The sequence below is a fragment of the Saccopteryx leptura genome, chromosome 9, assembly GCF_036850995.1.
Source record: "Saccopteryx leptura isolate mSacLep1 chromosome 9, mSacLep1_pri_phased_curated, whole genome shotgun sequence".
Classification (NCBI taxonomy): Eukaryota; Metazoa; Chordata; class Mammalia; order Chiroptera; family Emballonuridae; genus Saccopteryx; species Saccopteryx leptura.
Window position 1 is genome coordinate 71,280,635 of NC_089511.1, and position 9,480 is coordinate 71,290,114.

Below are 9,480 nucleotides of genomic sequence, written 5' to 3' on the forward strand. Positions count from 1 at the left end.
ATAAAATGAGATGCTCCCTTTATTAAGTGAAAACCTAGTAAGATAATTCTAATTAGCTAGACAGTGTCCCTCCCTTGTCTCTATCCAGACTTCGACTAATTTTTAGAAGGCCATGACTCACTGACCTTTGTATAGTACAACCACACTGTTTTAACAATAGCTAGAAAACAGGGCTAGACAAGATCAACTTCAGAGATTTTTTTGAGATTTTTTTAAATTGAACTCCCTGTTTTCAACATTATAGCAAATGAAAATAAGGTTCTTATAAAACCCAAATTCTCATCTGTGACTGATTTAAAAACAGACAAAAATGATGCAATAGTGTGCCACACATACTTTCCCTTTTACTTCCTGCCAGCTCAGAGCAAGATAGTAAAGTCTTGCTGACCTCTGGACTTGCACACTTTTGTATCATTGAATGTGTTCAGAGAGCCAATCAGTACCAAAGCCAATGATACACCCTGGATTTACTGGGCCATGAGTCAGTGCTTTGTAACTTTCCCTTGCAGGCAAGGGTGGTGAACACCACAGGTCCAAGTGGACCTTGTTCTCCCCATGTCTCCCTGGAGCTTAGCACAGTACCTGGCCTAGAGTAAATGTTCAGTGAATCTTTGTTGGCCCAATGGATAGAGGGATTAATGAAGAGGAGGGAGGAAATATCTTGGGGTTTTTTTTTTACAATTTATTTTTATTTTTTTTATTTACTCATTTTAGAGAGGAGAGGGAGAGAGAAAGAGAGAGAGAGAGAGAGAGAGAGAGAGAGGAGAGACAGAGAGAGAGAAGGGGGGGAGGAGCTGGAAGCACCAACTCCCATATGTGTCTTGACCAGGCAAGCCCAGGGTTTCATACCGGCAACCTCAGCATTTTCAGGTTGACGCTTTATCCACTGCGCCACCACAGGTCAGGCCGGAAATATCTTCTTAAGTATATTAGTTTGACAAAGGATGTACTCAACATTATCTTTCTTGTACTGTAACCAAATCCAATGGCACCTTTCCTGTCCTCTTGCTGTGGTTGACTCTATTGGATATTTCCAATTTCCTGATGCTCTCTCCACTTTGACCTGTGATTGCATTCTCTTCTGACATTCCTCTTATTTCTCTGGCCACTCATTAATTATTCGCCTCCTTAGCATTCTCTTCATCTTAATCATCATTGTCTTTCTTACTTCGCATGTTCTCTCTTTCTAGATATACTCTACCTAAGTTATCTCATGTATATATTTGGTGTCAACTACAATCAATAGGTCCTATAACACGAAAACTTTTAAAAACTAAGTTTTATTTAACCCTTATTGTAGCCATGTTCTGCACTGGGTGATAAGGATCTAGCACTTAGAAAGACATGGTCCCGGCCTTCACAGAATTTATAATCTAAAGGGAAGACAGATTTCAACAAATAATTACAATCAATGTAGATAAGTAGAGTAACAGAGGAAGTACAGGACTTGCACTATGGGACTAGAGAATTCTTTAAGGAAGTGACCCTAATCTGTGACATGAAGAATGAGAAGGGGTTAAAAAGGCAAAGTAGAGAAAATAGAAGCCAGAAATGAATTATTATTAAGAGATAAAATCAGAGATGTGGACAGGGTTAAATAGTAGAGGGCCTTGGGAGGTCTCATATAGGGTTTGAACTTTTTCCTAAGAGCAATGGGAAACTTAAAAAGGATTTTAAGCAGGTGCTCGCTTCGGCAGCACATATACTAAAATTGGAATGATACAGAGAAGATTAGCATGGCCCCTGTGCAAGGATGACACGCAAATTTGTGAAGCGTTCCCTACTTAAGAAAAAAAAAAAAAGGATTTTAAGCAGGAATGAGACATGATCAGAATTGCTTTAAAAACTGACTCCGGCCCAGGCCGGTTGGCTCTGTGGTAGAGCGTCGGCCTGGCGTGTGGAAGTCCCGGGTTCAATTCCCGGCCAGGGCACACAGGAGAAGCGCCCATCTGCTTCTCCACCCCTCTCCCTCTCCTTCCTCTCTGTCTCTCTCTTCCCCTCCTGCAGCCAAGGCTCCATTGGAGCAAAGTTGGCCCAGGTGCTGAGGATGGCTCCATGGCTTCCGCCTCAGGCACTTGAATGCAATGGAGCAACGGCCTAGATGGGCAGAGCATCGCCCCCTAGTGGGCAGGCTGGGTAGATCCCGGTCAGGCACATGTGGGAGTCTATCTCTCTGCCTCCCAGCTTCTAACTTCAGGGGGGAAAAAATGACTCTGTTAGCAGCTTGGAGCCTGGATTGAGGTTTAGCAATACTAGAGGCAGGGAAAATAAGGGCTGCTGCAATGACCCAGGTGAAAGATGATGGTGGTGCTGGATTTGGGTGGGAAAAGAGAAGATTGAGTCCAGAGCTATATTCAAGACAGAATTTATGAAATTGACCATTGGTTGCACAAAGTACAAGATTTGGGAGATGGATATGAGGATGAATTCTAGGTTTTGGGCTACAACAACTGGTTGATGGTTTGTCACTTACTGATATACATTAGTTTGGTTGGGATGGACCGTGAAAAAAATTATGACTCTTTTATCAGTCTACTTTCTTGTTCATAATTATTCATTTATCCCCTTTTGGAATGAAAACTACACTCACTCTCCCTACAGAAAGTGATACCCAAAACTCTCAACCAACCATGACATCAGAGTCAAAGTTCCATTTCTCACGATAGTATCTACATTATGTCAAAATATAGCTCCTCTTGATCCAGATACTTATGAACTTAAAGAGAAACAAATGTTATCTATTGCCCCCCCCCACATCAATACCTAATATGAATTGGTTGAACAAGCGACCGAATAAACACTGAAATAAACCCTCTCATTCATAAAAATAATGGGGACATTCTTAGAATTTCAAAATCCTGTTGGGTGTAAAAAGCATTATTTGATTGAGTTTCAGTTCAGCTCTCTGGGAATAACTCCCTATTATTGTTCTTCATAGTTCTTGGCTTTACTCTCTGGAAGGTCCTTTTTTCCCCCATTATCCTTCTTGGCCACATCTGGAAAATATATACTCCTTGGGAGCTGACCCTTCAGCTCTTTTTTGTCCACAGAATTCTGGGAGCCCAAAAGTTGTTCTCTAGCAGTATGATTTTTTAACTCCAGCTGGTATACCTAGGCTATACAACTCTCTTTAAAACTTGGAAAATGTTTTACTTATCTGATTGTAGTCAGCTCCATGTGCTAGTCACCACACATACAATTCTTTCAAGACATGCCCCTGTCTAGGTATAATTGCTAAGGTAACTTGAACTTATAAAGCAATCCTCCAGTGGATAGCATGTTCTTAGTCTATTTTCCCTGAACCATTTAATCCAACAAACAACATACTGGAAGCCACTGTTCATGCCCTTGATCTGGTCTCTGTCCCCAGGCTGTTTTAAAAGGAGCCTTATGTAATCAGCCTTATTACTCAAAACATTTCTCAATTTCTGTCCTTTATTGGTTGGAGATGAACAACAGTTGCATCTTTCGACCCTGTCATTCCTGGAACTTCTGATTCTCTTTTCCCATTCATCCCTGCTTACAAGAGAGCCAGTTCTTTTCTTCCCCCCCCCTCCCCAGAAGCTGGAAACGGGGAGACAGTCAGACAGACTCTCGCATGCGCCCAACCGGGATCCACCCGGCATGCCCACCAGGGGGCGATGCTCTGCCCCTCTGGGGCATCGCTCTGTTGCATCCAGAGCCATTCTAGCGCCTGAGGCAGAGGCCACAGAGCCATCCTCAGCGCCCGGGCCATCTTTGCTCCAATGGAGCTTCGGCTGTGGGAGGGGAAGAGAGAGACAGAAAGGAAGGAGAGGGGGAGGGGTGGAGAAGCAGATGGGCGCTTCTCCTGTGTGCCCTAGCCGGGAATCGAACCTGGGATTCTTGCATGCCAAGCTGATGCTCTACCACTGAGCCAACCGGCCAGGGCCCAGTTCTTTTCCAAGCTAGTCTGTTTCTTATATAATCCTGTCAAATGCAGCTAAAAGCAACCAAGGCACACTAGTAATAATCTGTTTCTAAAACTTTTTGCTTAAAATCACAAGCTACTTGCTACATTATTTGCCTTCCAAGTGATCAAATAATGGAGAAAATTTTATAGAGATTATGGGGGTAGGGAAAGACTAAACTCCAAATAGAGATGCCCAGTGTGTGGTTAGATAGGAGGCCTGGAACTCAGAAGAGAAATGAAGGTTGGCTGAAGTCATTGATTTGGACAATTTAAGTCATGGGAGAAAAAATATACTAATAATTTTTAAAAGCAGAGGGCCTAGAACAGAACCCTGAGGAATCCCAATAATCCAGGGAAGGATGTCAGAGGAAGCACCCACAAAGGCCTCTGAGAAGGATTGCCATGGAGGTAGACAAAGTGGCACCGTGGTGTGTTGGAAACCAGGGGAAGAGGGGGCTTAAGAAGAAACAGTCGTCAATCCTTATATGCAGCTACCTTCTGGATTTATCTGCTTGGCTGGCATCTCATATTCACCAAGTCAGAAAATGAGCTCAGCCTTTCCCCCTTTGAGTCCTCTATCTCAGTTAACGGTGCCACAACTACCCAGTCAGTCAACCTGGAAGTTCCCCTAGGCTCCTCCTGGTTAACCTCTGCAGTAGCCTGTATAACACCTGTTTACACTCCCTTTCTCCTTCCCAATGGGACTCTCTTGTTTTTCAGATGCACCGACCTACACCTGCATGGCCATGTGCTTCAGGGAATTGGGTGCCATCTCGGCCCCAGGGGAGGGTCTGATCAATCTAAGTTAATCATAGTGGTTTTGTTCCCTTTGCCAAGTTTGGTTGTGGGTATGTGATACAGTTCTGACTCTGGTTAAGTAAGGGGAGGTGTGATAGAAGCTTCTGGGAAAGGTTCTCTTGCTGCTATGAGACGTACAGTGGAAGAGGCCATGTTCTACTTTGTTGGATACTTTCAGGGCATTTGCCAACACCAGCTGTCTTACAACCTGAGGAGAGGTAGCCTATAGGTAATAGAGATAAACCTATGATGAAGATGCCAAGTGGAAAAGTATGTGAGATTATTATCTCACATGGCATTGTTGTTGTTGTGTTTAAACCAGTTTGATTCAGAGTATTCTTGTTCCTTGCAGCTGAAAAACATTCTAATTGACACAACTTCCCAACAGCCTTCACGCTCTCCTCCAGATTAATTTGATTGGAGATGGACTCTAGTTCCTGGGATCTTGATTGGCCTAATCAACCTTTGAAATCTAGCCCCTTTAACTGTTCTGGAATCCCATTGAAAAACATAGGATTCAAAACATATTTCCTTAGCCACAGAGTTTGATTCAGAAGTGGATACCTCACCCAATTTTGCTGACTCCTTCTGAGAACTAACTTTGTTCTCTTAGGAGAAAGTCATAAAAAGAGATATTCTCTTTCACTTTCTTTCTCTCTCGTTCTCTCTCTCTCTCTCTCGTTCTCTATCTCTTGATAGCTGCATTGTAGATGGCAGAGCAGAGGGTTAAAGACAACCTGGGTCCTTGATGACATTTTTGAGCCACTGGATCAACCAATCGTTTGCACTTACTAGTCTTTGAACTGATATATTCGTTTTGTTTAAGCTGATTTGAGTCATATTTCTATTAATGGCAACTAAAAGCATCCTAGATGATGACCCACCCTCCCACAACCTACCAGTTAACAAGTAATACTGCATGGATCTCTCAAATATCTCTTAAACTTGTGCCTCTTCTTCATCTCAGCCAATCCTGAGATTTCTCACCTGGATTCGCACAAATAGCTCCTGCTTCCCTGGTCTCCAGTTCCGTCTCCCTGCAAGTCATTCTCTGTCTGCTGCCAGAGTGAGCTTTAATGAGAAAGATCCGAGTGCATCACCTATCTGCTTCAAACTATCCTCTTTACCTGGTTGTCTCTAGCTCAGCCTTTAAAACAAAATTATTTCAAGTTTTCATGAGAACCCTTTTCTGACATCACGCGGGCTGTTGTTCCACTGCTCATTTGGCCAACCCAGTACTCCCTCAGAAAAGTATTAGTGCATGTTATGATTTTTCTCTTTTCTAACTCTGCTCACTGCACTGTGGGGAGGTCCCTCATGTTCTGACTCAACAGACATCAAGTTTGTTGAGCAAATACATGCCATAATTAAGTTTTGTCTAATCTGTCACATTTTAAAAGGGGATCACTAATTAACTAGGTAATTCGGTTTAGTGTCAAAAGCACTGCACTGCACCCTAAAATTTTGTTTTGATTTCACCACTTAGGAGCTTTGGGGATGTCAAGAAAATGCCTTGACTTCTCCGCAACTCAGTTTCCCATCTGTAAAATGGGAATACTGCAGTTATGTCGTTGGTAACAGCCTATTGTATACCTTTTTTGGGGGAGGATGTCTGTTTTGCCTGGAAACTTTTTATTCAGAGTGAAGATACAAAAGGGGGAAAGTTACTAATGTGACAAAAATAAAAAGTAAACACCAAGTTCTTTCATAATGAGTTTATTTTCCATAATTTATAGCAAAGACATGGACTGGAGGAGAATAAAGGGGGATGATTATGATCATTAGAGGTGGCACCCTCAGGTGACACTCTGAGAACAAAATACACTATGCAAAATGCTCTTCCTTGGAGATGGTCAAAACACATAAACGTAGGAGGCTCGGCCACTGGAACAGCTTGGCTTTGGCTGTTCTCACCTCCCTGCAGAGCAGGAGACAGAGTGAGGTGGGGAGCGATTACTTCTCAAACAGAGAGTGATTTAACACCTCCACTGGCTATGTGACAAACTAATTTGCCCAAATCACTAAGTGTGGGTTTTTCCACCCACATGTCATGCTTGCACATGACAACAGCAGCATTTGTTGGTGACGGGATTCAAAGGTCTGGGCACTGCAGCTAGCAAGAGAACACAGCTCGGCCAGCTGGGCGGCTTTCGCCCCTCAGTGACCGCATGCAGAAGAATGGAAAGGCTCTCTTTCAGCCCCTTGCTGCCTTGAAGGCTTGGTACAGTGTTGGGTCAAACTAAATTCACACCTTTTACTTACACTTTGGGTATTCTTTCCACCTCAAACCTTTGGAAGCCACTGAATATGATGGAAATATGGTCTGGTGGCCAAACCAGCAGTCTGGAGCCTGTGGTCAGCTGGTTTTATTTTTAGGATTAAAGGGGACCTCCATCCAGCCTCTTTCTTTTATTCTGAACCTCAGTTTCCCAAATATAGGAAAGAGAATCCATAGCAGTTTGGGGGAGAGGCAAAAACCTGGCTTCCTTGTCAGATGAACTGAGATTTTAATCCCAGCTTCAGCACCTCCTAATTATATGACCTTCAATAAGTTACTTAACTTCTTGGAGCATTGGTTTTCCATCTATAAGATGGGAATAATAATAAATACCTGTTTATTTCATTATTTCATCCATTTACTGAGTACCTCTTATGTACCAGGCAACGTCCTAGATCTGAGTCCACAAAACTGAGTGAAACAGACATAGCCCCTGTCCTCATGGAGTTTATGATCTGTTGTGAGAAATAAATAACAAAACTCTTAGGCCTGTGCCTGGATTTTAACAGGAACTCAGTAAATGTTTTGAGTTGACCAGAAACATAATTGTTGAAATTAGTACCATATTGATATGCATTAATTCCTTTTACATTGATCGCCCTCCTAACTTAAGGCCTTTGCACATGAGATCGTCTTGGTCTGGATTGTTCTTTCCTTAGCAGTTCACATGGTTCCTTCTTTCACTTTATTCATTTCTGTATGCAGATGTCACCTCTTCAGAAGGGCCATTCCTAACCACCTATTAAAATGTCCTCTCTTGCTCTGACCTGTGGTGGCACAGTGGATAAAGTGTTGACCTGGAAATGCTGAGGTCGCCGGTTCGAAACCCTGGGCTTGCCTGGTCAAGGCACATATGGGAGTTGATGCTTCCAGCTCCTCCCCCCCTTCTCTCTCTCTGTCTCTCTCTCCTCTCTCTCCCTCTCTGTCTCTCTCCTCTCTAAAAATGAATAAATAAAATTTAAAAAAATTAAAAAAAAATGTCCTCTCACATCTATCACATTTTATCCTCTTATCTTACTTTAAACCCATTCATAATTTTTTTTAAGTGAGAGGAGAGATAGTGAGATAGACTCCCACATGTGTCCTGACCAGGATCCACCCAGCAACCCCCACCTGGGGCCAATGCTTGAATCAACTGAGTTATTTTTAGCACCTGAGGCTGAAGCACTGGGACCAACGGAGCTATCCTCAGTGCCCAGGACTGATACTTGAACCAATCTAGCCACTAGCTGCAGGTGGAGAAGAGGGAGAGAAAGGAGAAAAATGGGGAGAGAAAGCAGATGTTCGCTTTTCCTATGTGCCCTGACCAAGAATTGAACCTGGGACTTCTGCACACTGGGCCCCAATGCTCTATCCACTGAGCCAACTGGCCAGGGCCTAAGGATTAAAAATCATCTATCAGTGATAAGTTCCTCTTAGATTTAAGGCAATTTTTGTACTAAGTGTCTATAGTAAAATCATAATTTTAAACGGTAGATTTGGAAACACTTTACAACAAAAAATATAAAATGACCAATAAGGGTATGAAAACATGCCCAACATCAATAATCATCAGGAAAATTTTTAAAAGACTGATACTACTAAATGATGGCAAGAAGAACTGAACTCTTACAGTGCTGATGGGAATGCACAATAGTACAACTACTTTGGAAAACACTTTAGAAGTTCCCTACTGTCAAACTACACACTACCATACAGTCAATAAACCCACTCCTCGGTATTTGCCCAAGAGAATCAAAAGCACATATACATATAAGGACTTGTATATGAATGTTCATAGCAGCATTATTTATAATTCACACATTTATAAAAACTAGTAACAACCCAAATGTCTATCAACTAATGAATGGGCAAACAAAATGCAATACATCCACACAATGGAATACTACTCAGAAATAAAAAGAAACAAACTACTGATACGTGCTCTCGTGGGATGAATCTCACAAATGTCAAGCTAAGTGAAAGAAGACAGCTCAAGGCTGTTCACTGTGTGGTTCTGTGGCTATGACATTACAACATCAGATGGGTAGTTGTCTGGGACCAGGAGTGGGGGCAGGCACACTGGCACAGGGAATTTGGGATGGGATGCTGGAAATATCTTTTTATTTTTTTTATTTTGAGAGTACATTTATTAAAGCTAGGGACAGTGAAACAAGGATGGGCACAGGAGAGCCTAAGTGGGGCTGCCCAGGCTCATTGGGAAGTCAAAGGAAAGGGGACCTTGGGGACAGGTTCAGGGGGTCAGCCTGGGACGAGCTGCCACTGCCTATTGCTCCCTTGGTTGCAAGTCTGTGGGGAACTTTAGTGCTTAGGAGATGCGTGCCTGTGGGGGAAGGAGAGCAGAGGGGAAAGGCCTGGGGTGCTCCTGGGAGGGAGAGCGCGCTGGGGCTGGAAATAGCTTGAGTGTGATGGGGGTTACACAACTGTATCCAATAGCTAATACACTGAGATGGGTGGATTTTATCGTATGCAA

General features: G+C 42.9%; 1 non-coding gene across 1 annotated transcript; it reads left to right on the forward strand.

Moving 5' to 3' along the window:
• Positions 1-1,681: 1,681 nt before the first annotated feature.
• Positions 1,682-1,788, forward strand: LOC136381597 (U6 spliceosomal RNA). Its single transcript, XR_010747090.1, has one exon. It is a non-coding gene; the product is annotated as a U6 spliceosomal RNA (small nuclear RNA).
• Positions 1,789-9,480: the final 7,692 nt, after the last annotated feature.